Below are 16,680 nucleotides of genomic sequence, written 5' to 3' on the forward strand. Positions count from 1 at the left end.
ACCGTTATTGAGAATTTTCATATTCTTGGTTTAATTCTTAAATGAGAAACAGATTACTTGTGCGCTACCATTTCTTGACATTTATATGGTAGTTTACAAATAGACAAGACGCGCAATTTGTTTCATAAAGGTTTGACTTTGTTATTCAATGCGTGCTACCATTTCTTGACATTGGCATGGTGGCTTAAGAATCGGCAAGACGCGCAATTCGTTTGATGGTGTTTAAACATTGTTGTCCATTGCACGCTACTATTTCTTGACATTTACATGATGTTTTACGAATTGGCAAAATGCGCAACTAGTTTCATGAGGATTTAACTTTGTTATTCATTGCCCACTACCATTTCTTGACATTTACATTGTGGCTTAAGAATCGGCAAAAGAAGCGCGGTTCGTTTCATTGTACTTTGATCTTGTTATTTATTGTGAGCTGTTATTTCTTGACATTTACATTGTGTTTTACGAATCGGCAATATGCGCAATTCGATTAATGATGATTTGACTTTGATATTCATTGCGTGCTACCATTTCTTGGTATTTTACATGGTGACACTTGAATCGGCAAGACGCCCGATTCTCTCCTCAAGTTTATTTCATGTTGTTTATTGTATGTCACTATTCCAAGATATTTATTATGTAATATTCGAGTTGACAAGTTATGTGATTTGTTTCCTGAATCCATATTGTGTTATTCATGGTGCACAATCCTTTTATGGTGTTTCATATATATATGTATATATATATATATATATATATATATATATATCTGCAATATGCGCAATTTGTGTTGAAACATTTTAAGAGTACACAGAAGGCCAGAGTTTCTAGATGCAATATTGTATGGTCCTAGTATACATTCTCAAAACAGGATTTCTATGACTGGTTTAAAATTTTGTCAGAATGTTTTTCTGATTCTTATGTAAAGGAAAGTACTTGAATAAGGACGCGCTACTCTTCGGCGGCAAGCGGCAGGGGCAGGAGCTAAGCCCCCTCGGCGATTGGTCCTGTGGAAAGGGGCGGGAAGCGGCCCCTTTAAAAAACATACGCATGCCTGCTGCCGCAAGACACGCTACTCTTCGGTGGCAAGCGGCAGAGGCAGGAGCTAAGCCCCCTCGCTGATTGGTCCTGTGGAAAAGGGCGGGAAGCGGCCCCTTTAAAAAACATACGTGCGCCCGGTGCCGCGGGACGTGCCCGGGTGAAGCCTGGGCCAAGGGCGGGCCCGTCCTACGCCCGTCAGCGACCAGAGGAGGCCGGGCCACATCTCTTTATTTTTCTCTTTTTGTGCCCAGGTCTGCCACTTCTGGCCGACAGTAGCAGGGACTGAGGAGCTCACAGTCTTATCCCTGGTGAGGGGTTTCCAGTTGATTAACAGTGGGTGGGGCTAGTCACCATCCTCAAACAGATGGTCAAACGGAGAGACTAAATCAGACTTTGAAACAATACCTACGTGCCTAAGCTGAAAAGGCACTTCATTCTTGGACATCTATACTCTGGTTAGCTGAGTTAGCTTTCAATATAACTCATTCCACACTTCTATTGGCATTACACCCTTTTTTGGTTAATTTGGCTAGCATCCTGACACCTTGTCCACCACAATTCCTCAAGAAAGTTCTCTTACTCCAGCTGTGTCAGAAACTATTCAGCATTTCCATTAAACCCAGAAACTGATTCAACAGCATTTATAAAAAGCCAAACAAAAATATAAAAGGCATTATGACAAGAAACATTGTGAGGGACCGCAATATCAACCAGGTGACAAAGTGTGGTTTTCTACAAAACATATAGACTTCAAGAAGAAGCACATGTTTAACCAAAAATTCATAGGTCCTTATACTGTCCTTCAGCAAATCAATCCGGTGACCTATAAACTACAATTGCCCAGTTCCTAATGGATTCATCCAGTGTTCCACACTTCCCTCTTGAAAAAGGTACTCCAAAAGGTCCACCCTCATCCAGCTCCTGTTCTAATACAAGGGGAAGAAGAATACGAAGTCAAGAAAGTGTTGGATTCTAAACTGAGAGGGTGTAATCTATGGTACGTAATCTCATGGAAAGGTTATGGTCCTGAAAGTAACTCATGGGTTTCCGCATCTGATGTTCATGCTCTAGTACTTGTGAGACGCTTTCATCATCTTAATCCAAGCAAACCAGGCCCTAGAGAGCGTCTGGGAGAGGGGAGTACTGTCAACACCAGAGCAGTACGCGCTCTATTGGTGACAAAAATGCAAAAACCCAGCATTCTCAAAACAACGTAATTCATGCATTGTGCTGATATGTTGTGGTTTAACCTTTTGCATTGCAGAGTTCAATCCTGAAAACGTATTTTTAATATGCTTACAAATACTGTTCCTTTCCAATGTATTGCTGCAGGTTTTCAGAGTGTGTTAGGGTGTGGCCCCTTTCCAGGGCCTTCCAGAGACTTTCCCTGTAACATGCCTGGGCATGGTTCTGGGCTGGGCCAAGACTCTAGAAAAGAGAGCCAGCCCAACTCCCAGTGCTCACTATTCAGAGGTCCTGGTGCAGAGCAGCAGCTTCTTCCTGAGCTCCTGTACCGGCGGACTATTTGGATCTTCCAGTCTTCTGCCCTTCATCCTTCATTGGTGATCATTGTTCCAGACGGTAAGACGGTGGTTGGACTGTCCCAACACCGTTATTGAGAATTTTCATATTCTTGGTTTAATTCTTAAATGAGTAACAGATTACTTGTGTGCTACCATTTCTTGACATTTATATGGTAGTTTACAAATAGACAAGACTCGCGATTTGTTTAATAAAGGTTTGACTTTGTTATTCAATGCGTGCTACCATTTCTTGACATTGGCATGGTGGCTTAAGAATCGGCAAGACTCGCAATTCGTTTTATGGTGTTTAAACATTGTTGTCCATTGCGCGCTACTATTTCTTAACATTTACATGATGTTTTACGAATTGGCAAGATGCGCAACTAGTTTCATGAGGATTTAACTTTGTTATTCATTGCCCACTACCATTTCTTGACATTTACATGGTGGCTTAAGAATCGGCAAAAGAAGCGCGGTTCGTTTCATTGTACTTTGATCTTGTTATTTATTGTGAGCTGTTATTTCTTGACATTTACATTGTGTTTTACGATTTGGCAAGATGCGCAATTCGATTAATGATGATTTGACTTTGATATTCATTGCGTGCTACCATTTCTTGGTATTTTACATGGTGACACTTGAATCGGCAAGACGCCCGATTCTCTCCTCAAGTTTATTTCATGTTGTTTATTGTATGCTACTATTCCAAGATATTTATTATGTAATATTCGAGTTGACAAGTTATGTGATTTGTTTCCTGAATCCATATTATGTTATTCATGGTGCACAATCCTTTTATGGATTTTTTTATATATATATCTGCAATAGGCGCAATTTGTGTTGAAACATTTTAAGAGTACACAGAAGGCCAGTGTTTCTAGATGCAATATTGTATGGTCCTAGTATACATTCTCAAAACAGGATTTCTATGACTGGTTGAAAATTTTGTCAGAATTTTTTTCTGATTCTCATGTAAAGGAAAGTACTTGAATAAGGACGCGCTACTCTTCGGCGGAAAGCGGCAGGGGCAGGAGCTAAGCCCCTTCGGCGATTGGTCCTGTGGAAAGGGGCGGGAAGCGGCCCCTTTAAAAAACATACGCGTGCCTGCTGCCGCAAGGCGCGCTACTCTTCGGCGGCAAGCGGCAGAGGCAGGAGCTAAGCCCCCTCGCTCATTGGTCCTGTTGAAAGGGGCGGGAAGCGGCCCCTTTAAAAAACATACGTGCGCCCGCTGCCGCGGGACGTGCCCGGGTGAAGCCAGGGCCAAGGGCGGGCCCGTCCTACACCCGTAAGCGACCGGAGGAGGCCGGGCCGGGCCACATCTCTTTATTTTTCTCTTTTTGTGCCCAGGTCTGCCACTGCTGGCCGACAGTAGCAGTGACCGAGGAGCTCACAGTCTTATCCCTGGTGAGGGGTTTCCAGTTGATTAACTGTGGGTGGGGCTAGTAGGCCAATTGCACTATCAACCGGAAACAAGAGAGAAAGATGGGCAGACGGAGAGGGGGGGAGGTGAAGAAAAGCATGGGTCTAACAAAACCCTAGATGGCTTTTTACAAAAGGCCTTCGGGGTTCTTGAAAAAGAGATAGAGTTGGTAGAGCGCCGCTTAGCTGTCCCCTCTCCTTCAGCCTACAGTCCTTCCTATGTTGGCCATGACACACAGCCCCCCCTGCCAACAGACTCGCAGCCTGTGTCAACTACCCCTCCCATCACACCCTCTAGTAACCTCCAGGAGTACCAGGCGGAAATCTTGAACAAACCCAATGTCCTCACGATACCAACCTTGCTGATTCGGAGCCCTTCCAAAGGAGGGTCCCCAACTACTGTAGATCCCAATATTAAAGGAAAAAGGAAACGAAGGGAGCCCACTATCAAAAATAAACGAACCAGGATCTTGAGCCCCCCCCCCACCCAGGCCAGTCTTCTAATAACGACGCGACTCCAACCTCCTTAGAAAATGCCAATGGACATCAGGCAATCGATTATACATGGGATCTTATAAGAGAAGACTTACCAAGCTGCTCCTCCCCATAGCAGCCCCTCTCCAAATGATTGAGGATAAACTGGAAGGTCTCATCAGGATCCAGCCACCAGTACCTCTTTCAACTGCAGAAATCCAATCTTCCCCTCACCACTCCCATCCAAACCAAATTCAGGCTAATGTCAGCAGACTTCCTGCTCAAATGGGCACGAGTCTTCTCCTTCCCAAAAACCAAGAAGGGAACATACCCGTTACAGCAGCTAACAACCCAAAGAACAAGCCCGCTAAGGTTCCAGCCCCTCTTTTGGATGGAGTTGTTCTCTCTAACAGCACAGCAACTAATGTCGATGTAGCCAATTCAACTTATGACTATTCTCCAATAGGGCCCCTGAAGAGGGCCCAGATTAATGGCAGGTCCTGATTGAGAGCGCTGCATCTTCCACCGGAGTCATGCCCATACGTCCTTGTCATTACCAATGTTCACGAACTTAAAACTAAAACCCCAGAACCTTTTACTGAACTAAAAAATAAGGTTATACATTGGTTACACACAAATGCGGGGTTTGCATTTTCTATGATACCCTCGATACTAATGGTGAGAAGGGTGGGGTGGGTGGGCTCATTGGAAAAGACTGGTACAAGGGATTGCATTGTTATCAATTTCAACTCACCTGGTCTTGTTCAGCTGCTCTTTTCAAATGCTAATAGACCTTATCCTTTAGCAGGGGATGTCTCTCTGTGTAGATTACAAGTGTTTTATCCTCCTTCTCTGATATTCGCGAATAGTAAGCTGCCATCGGTGCACAGAGTCTCCCCTGACACCCAGTCACTGACTAACTCTGAATTAGTCCCTAGATGCTCCTCGGCCTCTCTCACCGAGATAGATTGGCTAAGTGACAGATCACGGAGACTGGTCATGAGTAGCCATGAAACTGACCACATTGTTTACCCTGCCCTTAGTTGTTTTACTCCTTCCACACCATTGACCTTGATAGATCCCGGTTATCTGGGAATACCCAAGAGTATTATATGCCTAGCCAACGAGGAGGGGGATTCACCCACGGCAAGCACTCCCTGCAACTCTGGGACTACCCCCTCTGTCTATTTACCAGATATGACTATGACTGATGCAGTACACAGTGGGGCGACCAATTCACAGGGTAGGAAAGAAAAGGGTCATTATATGCTTATGGGGAACAGTAAGGCCACTGGCTGCATCTCCTCTTTCAGGGAGCAATCCCCGAGAGAAGCTGGGTATGCTAAAACAAATGTTCTTGACACGGTTCTTAGCTGGAATATAGCTGGGCTGGAGAGTAAATTGCAAAGTCCTGGATGGGGCCAATTCATTGACGAACATCAGATTTGCCTATTCCAAGAAACATGGGCACTGGGACCCAAACACAGATTAGGCTTCAAAAGCTATTGGGTTACAGCCGGTAAGACGTCCTCTGGGAGACCATCTGGAGGGCTACTAATATGGCTAAGCAGTTCTCTTAGGTGCAAGGTCGAAGTCATAGATATGGGCTGCCCCGGTTTACAGGCCTTACTAGTATCAATTCTTGAGGGGAGATCTTTACTAATAATTAATATCTATAATAGGAGTGTGGGCAGTCAATACGACTCTGACGCCCTGTCCTTATTGGATAGCTTTCTTCATAACAATATTTCATCCCATTTCGTCCTGATTGCAGGGGACCTTAATGTTACATTTGAGCCCAATTCTCTGGTCCAAGAGCTATACAAAGAAGAGGATGCCTATTGGGGTATCCCCCAGTTAGCCTCAAATAAAAGACCGAGATTGAATAAAGCAGCGCACCTAGTGGCTGATATTACATTAACACACGGCCTCCGAGCTTGTAACGGTCACTCCCATTTAGACACTATCCTGCACCCCACCTTTAGGCGTGGAGTGCACAGGAGCCAGATTGATTATATACTCCTTGACATTCGACTGTGGGGCCACATGTTTGACATGAGGATACAAGAGCACGATGAGAGTGACCACAACCCGTTGATCCTATCGACCAGAGGCCTCTTCCCTTCGCTTGAAGTACCCCATTCTAAGGCATATGCACAACAGCTTGCCCTATCAAATAACAGACGCAATGTAAAATGGAAGGCAGTTATTACATCCCCTGAACACCTCGCATTAATATATAACTTATTAGCTGATCAAATGGAGTGTATGATCCTACACAATGAGGACGGTGATGGTGAAGGGCTCCTAGCAGCCCACACCGAACTGTTTAACTCTTTAAAGTATCTCTTTACAAAAGAGATTATTAGTAAACCCAAGAAAAAGTGCTGTGCACGATGGTTCAGTAACTCATGCAGGGAAGCACAGCATAAGCTATTGAGATCATTAAAAGAAGGCCACGCTGAGCTCATAAGAAAAGCAAGAAAGGATTATAAGCAGGAATGCTCTAAGGCGCGTAGAAGCTGGGAAGAGGCCAGATGGGTAGCTATCTTGGAGACTGCCAAATCAAACGATACTTACAGGTTCTGGAAACTGATAGCAGATGACTGTAGAGATAATGCTTCCTTAACCGGCTCTTCAATTCTCTCTGCAGTATGGGCTGAGCACTTTGGTCAATTATACAAAGGTCCATCCGAAGTATCCTTTAGGACCCCCGACGATCCCATAATCCATGGGGCCACCCCGATTAAATTTTCTTTAGCCGAAACAAGAGCTGCAATCGATTCATTGAATTGGGGAAAGGCCCCTGGCCCTGATAAAATCCCGGGCGATCTATATAAGACAAGACCTGCCATATGGGCACCTTACCTTAACCTAATCTGCAATGCCACGGTATGGAGCGTAACTTTGGGGTTCGCACAGAAAATTGGACAGTCTACAAACTAAAGAAAACCATTTCCTCAGACAGGTTTCCAGGTTAGGGAAGGGCATACCAATGACCCCTCTCAGGCTCGACCTAGGACTAAATAGTGTTAAAACCACAGCAGGTCTGAGACCACTCTCTTACTGGATCCGTCTATAGAAAACTGACGAACTTGAACCATTCAGGGTGGCGATAAGAGAACTTATAGCATCTCCCCAGGGTTAAAAAAAAATCCCTTGGCTGAAGGAGATGAAATCTGCCTGGGACAATTTAGGATTTCCCCACTATTGGAAACACCCTGAACTGATCCCTGCTAACGCAAGGCAACTTGTCAAAAGGAGAAATTGGGAGAAAACCAATGAAGATTTTTTGCATCATAACAGGGCGGGCAGGCTAACTATAGAATTCCTCCAGCTTAAACACTAACCCTGGCCCGAGATCTTCATGGATCTCCCTATACCTGCATATGCTCGTGCCTTATTGCTCCAGTTAAGATAGGGCACCTTGCCTTTCAATAGCTACACGGCTCGTTGGTCATCAAGTAACTCTCTGACTGACAGATGTATACTCTGCCACCATTGTAAGGAAACAATTGAGCACATGTTGTTTTTCTGTCCCCTATACAAGAGCCCTAGAGGGAGGTGGATTATCCCTTTCTGCAAAAACTTATTACTGCAGGACCGAGCTAATGCCATCAGAATATGCAAATATGATACATCCATACTGGTAGTCTGCTCAGTTACTAAATGTTTATCCGAAGCCTGGTCTATCCGTCGTAGGTATATCTCAGCCATGGGTCACCGAGTCAGCTAGGCACTTCTCTTGTTTACAGAAGGAGGTTCTAATAAGTTATATTTATTCCTGCTTTTTAACTCTTAACTTTTAGATGTGTTCTGTAGTCTGATATGGAAGTGAATTTTTTTTAACTTGCATGTGGTTTTTCTTTTTTTTTTTTAGGAACCTTTTTAGGATTTGTGTCTCTTACATGAGAAGTTGAGACCCTATAAGTTTATATAGATGAATTTTTTGCCTAATTGTCACGTCATTTTATACATATCTGCATGATGGACACAAGTCTTTTATTCAAGTTTTTTTTATTTTACGATTCTCTTTGTATTTTAAGTATGCCCATTGCCTTAGTGATAAGGAACACACTATCGATATTTATCTGATTGCCGGCTACTGGGTTTTATCAGTACAATGTATGATTGTTATTATGAATTTCAATGTCTTAAATTTGATTATGTAAGATTGTCATTTTGAATTTTAATGGTCTAAATTTTCAGACCGAATGATTATAAATAAATAAATAAAAAAACTTGAATAAGAAAGTTTTCATTTAATTCATCTTGATTCCCCTACAGGTATCAGGCCATCTTGAAACTTAGTCATTTTAAACTTAACTCTTAGATTGTTCATGTTTTCAGAGTGACTAGGCTTAGAATCATAGTCTAGTATTGATTTCAGGAGATATAATTTTCATATTGTGTGTTCCAGCCTTTTTCTTACTACAGGTCTCCTTCCCAGCGGTTTCCTTCCTAATCCCCTCTTCCCCTCTTGGACTCTCTCAGTCTCTATGATTTATCTATCAGAGTCTTGGAGCTGTTCAGTGGTGGACGTGTTGGGAACATGCACAGACCCCGAGGATCTGGTGACTCTGACACATTCCATATTAGTAACAATGATCAATACATCTCAACCATAGAATCACTTTTTTGATTCCAACCTGGCCTTAGGAATAAAGGGGAAGTGGACCACATTCGAGCCTTGGGACCCCATCCCTTGAGGCACAGCCTTATACCCTATTGTGAGGGGGCCGCTCAACCCTCTCTGCTGGAGCCATTAATGGCCTTGGGGACCCCATCCCTCAGGGCTATCTACTGCTATGTCCCAGGGTGCCCCCCAGGACATAGGAGTTTTACTGCCTGCACTGGTATGGACAGGAAAACCTGTGTTTGCTTAAGCTTGGCTGGAGCAATTTTAAAGCTCCCACCAAACAAGAGCAAACACTTAGGGCCTGATTTAGATCCTGGTGGAGGGAATACTCTATCACAAACATCATTATTGTTCTGTCTGCCGTATTACAATCCCCATAGGATATAATGAGATTGTACACATGGCAGATGGGATATCCGTCATGTTTGTGATGGAGAAACCCCCTCTGCCAGAATCTAAATCAGGCCCCAAGTCCACTCCCAGCAGGGGGAGCAAGAAAATGCTGCCACCTGCCAGGAGCAGACTTTTCAGCTGTTTCCCTGGCCACACTGAAGTGAGAAGAGAAAAAGATGAAAATATTGCTGCAGAAAGAAGCATTTTTAGCTGCTCCCTGTGGGTGGGAGCAATACTGGCTCCAGCTGAAGGTGGGGAGCCCGCTGAAGCTGCAGGGTGATTGGGGCTCCCCCAAGGCCTCCAACAAAAATATGGTGGGTCCTCTTGGGGGGCTCCAGGGACCTACCCTTTATTGGCCAAACCCCAGGGATGAGGTCCCCAGGGCTGAAATTGGCTAGTGAGGAGGGCTAAATGGCCCCCACCACTAGAGTATTTGGATGGACCCATGGGAATGGGGGCCCCGGGGTTAAATTGCCCCCTCTCCCCATTAATAATATGGCTGGACTCTGGGAGATGGGGTCCTGGGGCCAAAATTGGCTTAGGGAGGGGGGCTGCATGACCTCGCCCCATTTACAAAATGACTCAGCCCCAGGAGATGGAGTCCCCATGGCCAAATTCAGCCCAGGGAGGGGGGCTGCATTCCCCCTCCACAGAAATCTGGCTGTGGGCCCTGGGATACTACGGTCACTGGGGCTAAAATTGGCACAAAATGTGCAGGGCCCTATGGGTAGGGTTCCCAGGACTGAAATCGGCACAGGAAGGGGGCTATATGCACTCCTCTTGGTTTGCCTGCATGTGGGGGTTTGGCTAAAGTAATATTTAATTAACATATGTTAAACCAACCACTGCAGCACACAGCCTTCGACTGTGTGTGGGGTGGGTTTGGCTGAATGCAGGAGGTTGGACGAAGGTTGTGTGGGGCAGTGAATGGATTAATGTATGATAATTAAATATCACTTTCTATTACAAAAACTGAATTTCACTGAAAAGAACAATGGTTACAGGGACATTATAGTTAGGTTCAGATTGTACACATAAAAAAGCATAGAAATTCAGCAGTTATAATTATATTTATCTCAAGAACTATAACTCATTCCCTAAGGCAACTATACCTCGTGCCCTCGCTATGCACTGCTAATTACCCTACATCAGTCATGACATCTTCTATGACATCATTGATAATATCCGTGCAACATTTGTAATAAAATTATTCATGAGAAAAATTTGCATGGTGAGGGCGTAAGTTATAATTACCTTAGGGCACGAGTTGTAGTTTGTTCAGCTAAGTGTAACTATAATTGTTGAATTTCTATGGTTTTGTGTTTGTAAAATCTGAAACTAACTATAACGTCCCTGTAAGTTTTGTTTTTTTAGTGAATATATATATATATATATACATATGTATATATATATATATATATATATATATATATATATATATATATAAATATGTATATATATATATATATATATATATATATATATATATATACACACACACACGTATGTATGTGTGTGTATGTGTATAAATGTGTATAGATATAGATATATTTTTGCAACAATTACTGTGGACACATTTGGCCTTTGGTGCAAAAAGGACATTTTATTTATGAGTGTGGTGCCCTGCTCAAGCAAGTGGGTTTTAATGTTGGTGTGTGCCACTCACATAAATAAATGCACCTTTAGCATCAGAGAGTGATTGCAGTTGTGTCCTCTGCCTTTCTTCTTAAAGAAGTGGGCATTTAAAGTACTATGCCAGAGTTTATCGATATACTTTGCTAAGTGCATCTCGCCCAGATTTATATACATTTTCACATAGCGCAGGGCAGCAATACAACTTGCTGTGCTGCGTCAAAAGCAGACAACAGGAATGCAATATTTTGTATTAATTTATCAGAATATGTTGCATTCCTGCTCTCTCCCTGCGCTAGTACATGAGAGCTACCCACCACCACTGCAAGCACCTTTGCACCATGGTGCAAGGGTGCCACATTACATGGCACTCTGGATTGTTTTGTGCCAGAAGGGAACACTTCTCTGCACGAAAACATTCCTTAGAGGCAAGGGAAACACAAATCCTTGATAAATCTGGGCTCTGGAGGTAGTGGTGCAATGTGCCAGGCTCACAAGGACTGTGTTGCCCTGTACAAGAGGAGGTGATGTCAAGTAAATGACACTTCCTGAATTCTGTTCCAGCGTGATCTAGCTAGGTGCTTGCTTGGGCTAATTTAAGAAGGAATACCAACTCCTGTCGCTATTAACATAGTAATATGTCAGGCGTGTTAGCGTTCGTCTCTGTACTTTTAGGTAGCTCATACAGTTGCAATCTCCCCAATGTGCAGGATGCAAAGGGAGACTGATCTAACCCATCAAAAGGGGGTGGAGACATAAAGATTATTTGTTGCAATGCGTGCCCGTGTCAAAATGTAATTTTAGGTAGGAAGCCTAGGGACAGTCCTAGGGACTGTCTATCTGATTTAGAAAGCGCAATGCTATGCCTGTCAACATGGGCAGAATGTTTTTTTTAGAGAGTACCACTAATTAATTTTTTTAATCTTCTCTATTCCTGTCATAAGCGCCCAAGGGCTCTGAGGGGTAAGCAGGTGCCACCACCGGATTGGCAGTGAATGGAACTACCACCACCACAGCGCTGCAGCAGAGGGTTCTGCTGGACCCAGTAAGTCATATTTTCAAGCTTTCCCTTGCCACTTTTTTATATATCTTGTGTAGTACTACTAAGAGAAGAGGTGTTTGTTAATGTGAAAAAGATTGCATGCCCAAGTAAACTATTCACCAAATATGTTGGTTGAGAAGGCTTGCAAAAAGTATAGGGACAACAAGATAAAGTGGCCATGATCATGGGCCCCCAATGTTGTTTTATTTAGACAGTATACTAGCAGTTACCATGAAACTGCAGCATGGCAAGAAAGGAATGACCAACCAATACCATCTGCCCTTCATTTACCATTTCCTTCCACCCCTTCATTGTGTTTTTTGCTCTCATCCTCCTTTCATAGCTTCATCCCTCAATTAGGAAAAACAGCTTTTGACTGACTTTCCTGCATGTTTTTTCAATAACATGTCAACCAACAAACCTCCCTAAGTGATAGTTTTGATAGCAAATAATGCTAACCGAACTCTAGTGGGATATTGCTGTTGTACTTTATGCAAAATCATTTTTAGGTGGCCAGTCTGGTATTGAAAATGAACACATGTTTTTTTTCATGGTGCACAGACCACCAGTACCGCAGCCAACTCCAACAGCCAGCAACAAGTGCTAAGTCACCTAGCTTTCTTTTTGACAAGACTGTGGGGGTCATTACGACCCTGGCGGCCGGCGGTATGTTGGCGGTAACACCGCCAACAGGCTGGCGGTGTTCCGCCAGCAATTATGACCGTGGCGGAAAAGCCACGGCCATACCGCCGGCCCCTCCACTTTGCCGCCAGGATTCCGCCTGGCGGTCATAATCCCCAGGGCAGCGGTGCATGCACCGCTGCCCTGGGGATTATGAGTCCCCGTCCGCCGGCCTGTCCATGGCGGTACACACCGCCATGGAAAGGCCGGCGGTAAGGGGACTTGGGGTGCCCCTGGGGGCCCCTGCACTGCCCATGCACTCGGCATGGGCAGTGCAGGGGCCCCCAGGCATAGCCCCGTTGCGCATTTCAGTGCCCGAATTTCGGGCAGTGAAATGTGCGATGGGTGCTACTGCACCTGCTGCACATCAGCATTGCTGCCGGCTCTATTACGAGCCGGCCGCAATGTTGATGTGACATTTCCGCTGGGCCAGCGGACGGTAACACTGTTACCGTCCGCTGGCCCAGCGGAAACGTCATAATAGGGAGACAGAAATACCGCCGGCAATGGCGGTATTCTGTCTCCAGCGGCCTCAGCGGTCTTCTGAATAGACCGCCGAGGTCGTAATGACCCCCTGTGTTTGTTAAATGAGGCAGATATCCCACCCATCACTTCCCTGCCCACAGCATTTTGCCACCTAAAACTGCAGCATGGTTTCATTTGGCCTTGCAGTGTAGACAGTGAAATATGCATCTGCTTCAGTTAACAGTGCTGCATTACAAAGATTGCAATGTATACAAACCAAAAACAAGCTCTGTTTCTCAGTGCCCACTCAGTCACCTACCACTAGTACTTCACTTTATCATTCTTTTCTTCTGTCCCAGCCTGCAATGTAATTCCATCTCGGCATTCTACAACATTTTTCTGCCCAGTTGACCAATATTTCATGGCTCCCATGATGAGTTTACCCCTGTTCCAATTTTTTTTGACTCATGACATTTTGGGGGCTTCGCTTGGAGAGAGGGGTAGGCCCATTATCAGTGAAGAGAATGTTTTTCCTTATGTAAAACATACTTTTTTTATATATTACTCACTATCTGTCTTTTGTCTTTGCATTGCTAGTTAGTTAGCATTGTTGTTTACTGATGAGGGTGAGATGAGAAGCTGTCCTCTGAAATTGTCACATATTATGTTGTACATTGACTTTTCATCCTAGACTTCCTCTACCTGAGGTCCCTTGCCATGTATGTATTCTTCAGTAGGTTACTTTTCTTACCTCTTTCTCCAGTCCAGTCTACCCAGCTACCAGAGTGAGAAAAAACTTGATACGTTTGACTTAGAGCTTGATGAGGTTATGCAGCACCCAGCAATTTATCAAAGTGTATACTAGTTAGTTGATGCCCTTCTCCTACCCCCTAATTATTGACCACTGGGAGGGGTACAAACAACATACACTAAAAATCTTAATCTTAGTTTTCCATCTCTGTTTTCCATAAACAACTTCAGAAATTAGTTCTTAACTAGTTCACTTTCTTTTTACCTGAAAGCATTAAGGGATGGCTGATACTTCTCCCAATTTTCCCACACCTTATTGCAGAGTTTCCTGAAGGGCCTTCTTAATGCTGGTGGTAGTAGCTGGCTAGTGCTAACAGTGAAGACAGTCACAGTGCAAAGCCCCATTCTCACCCATTACAAATGATGGTTCTGAGTTTAACTCCAACTATAAGATCATTCAGAAGGATTATCCAACATAGGCAACTAGACTGAAAGACCACAATGACAAAAATGTCAGAAACAACAACTAGCAGTAGTATGTCTGGCAAGCTGGGGAGCTAGTAACTATTTCATTTATAAAAAACAAAACAAACTAAACTTTAAAAAAAAAACCTGAGCTAGGATTCAAGAGAAGGTTGCTGCATGTTGCATAGATTTTGTGAGCAACTCAAGGCCAGATTTACAAAGATAAAGTAATTTACACTTTTGGTTTTTCTTTTCTCTAGCAGTATAAGTTTATGCCTAGTAACTTCGTCTATCAATGACTTGAAGAGTAGTAACGTTTTGAGTAGCAAGTAACTCCTACTATTTTAAAAGGAGTTACTGCTGTTACTAGCAGTTAGCCACTACTCACAGAATTACTGGCTGGAGTACAATTACACTGCAAAAGTAAACTTACACCAAAAGTGTAACTTTACTTTACCTTCATGAATCAAGCCTGGTACAGACATTGTTCCAAGTAAGACTATGATGATGATGTCACTTTCACACCTAGTTTGGGGTGGTAGGACTGGAGTGGGCTAGTTTTGTTCAGAGGATCCTGTAACAGTGAGTGGTTGTCGTATTCACCACATCTAACTTTCCAAGTGTGTGATCCATTAATGGTGTCAATTATTAAGTCACACCTCACTAGATCATACAACCTGGGGGAAGAGAGTTAGTGGTTTATTCAATGGATGGGAAGGGGGAGTTTCAGAAAGGTGAGACAAAGACAAACACAACATTCATCAGGTCTATGAGCGGCACTTCATCACATCTATTATGGAAGTAATGACACTGTTCAGTTACCAAATGCATTGCAAACAGTCCTTCAGCCCCAGAGTCTCAAGTTATCTTATGTTACCAAGGGTTGAAAGAAGTACAGAACAGGGAGGACCCACACAGCTCCCAAACTGTTACTGTTAAGAAAAGGAAAATTATAATGTATATGTAAATGCCAAAATGGATGGAGCATCTGTGAATTTCTTCTTGGAATGTCCCTCCCTGGTTTAGAGCTGAAATGGTCTAGTAGGCGGGAGTGTTATATAGCCTTCATGCAGCAAAGAATGCTAATAGAATGAAAAAAGTACATTTCAATATTGTAGAGTCAAGGAGAGGTAAGTTTCACAGTGGATGAAGATCAAGAGGGCAGAATATGGGCTTGTGCATTCAAAAGCAATTGACTCAGAAGTGAGAATGATCCTTTACTACTAATTCTAGACAAGAAGCTGTATGCATCTGGCTTATCAACTGCACAAATGTCAATTGTGTGTGTCCATCATGTGACATGTGTTCAGTGACAGTTCCCCAGACTACAACCTCCTACTTAACATTTGATTGACATTTGAGCCAGCACACTACTCTGCATTTTCCAAATCAACACAGTTCTCTCCAATCTACAAGAGTAGGCCTGTTTGAGTCATATTGCTTGTTTCCCATAGGCATTGTTTGTAACTTTCTTCTTCTGGCAGTTAGGGTAGTCCTGTGACTGTCCCAACTCTAAGTCCCCTCCCGATCACAATGAGATAGAACTGTAGTTTTTCTGAACAAAAAAAGCAAAATAATTTGAGCATTTTGTGTATTTTTTTAAACTAAACTGGCTGTTATCTAAACTTGACAAAAAGTAGTACAGGAAAGGACTGGAGTGGACCATGTGATTAATTATAGTGAAAAATGAACACAAGGCAATCATTCAGACAAAATCATTGATCAGGCCCGAAACATTACAAATCAAGTTTACAAATTAGTTACAAGTCCCCGCCTATAGGAGGAGGGCCTGGTTTGTAGTGGGTACCAGGGTACTTACACCTTATACGAGGTCCAGTTATCCCTTGTTAGTGAATGGAATAGTGTTCTAGCATCTTAGGCTGATAGAGGTAGCTATAGCAGAGCAGCTTAGGCTGCACTAGGAACTTGGAGACATGCAAAGCTCATTCAATACCACTTATAGATACATAGTACTTATACACAAGTAAAGACAATACTCAGTGTTACCAGAAATAAATGTATTTATTTGGGTGACACATTACCAAAAATATCTTAGAGATAATACTTCTTCTGGAGGTAATTATTATACACAATATATACACTAGACACCAAAATTAGACAGGTAAATAGTCATAGAACAATGAAATCCTTTAGAATGC

This window comes from Pleurodeles waltl, chromosome 3_1, assembly GCF_031143425.1.
Source record: "Pleurodeles waltl isolate 20211129_DDA chromosome 3_1, aPleWal1.hap1.20221129, whole genome shotgun sequence".
In the NCBI taxonomy this organism is placed as follows: domain Eukaryota; kingdom Metazoa; phylum Chordata; class Amphibia; order Caudata; family Salamandridae; genus Pleurodeles; species Pleurodeles waltl.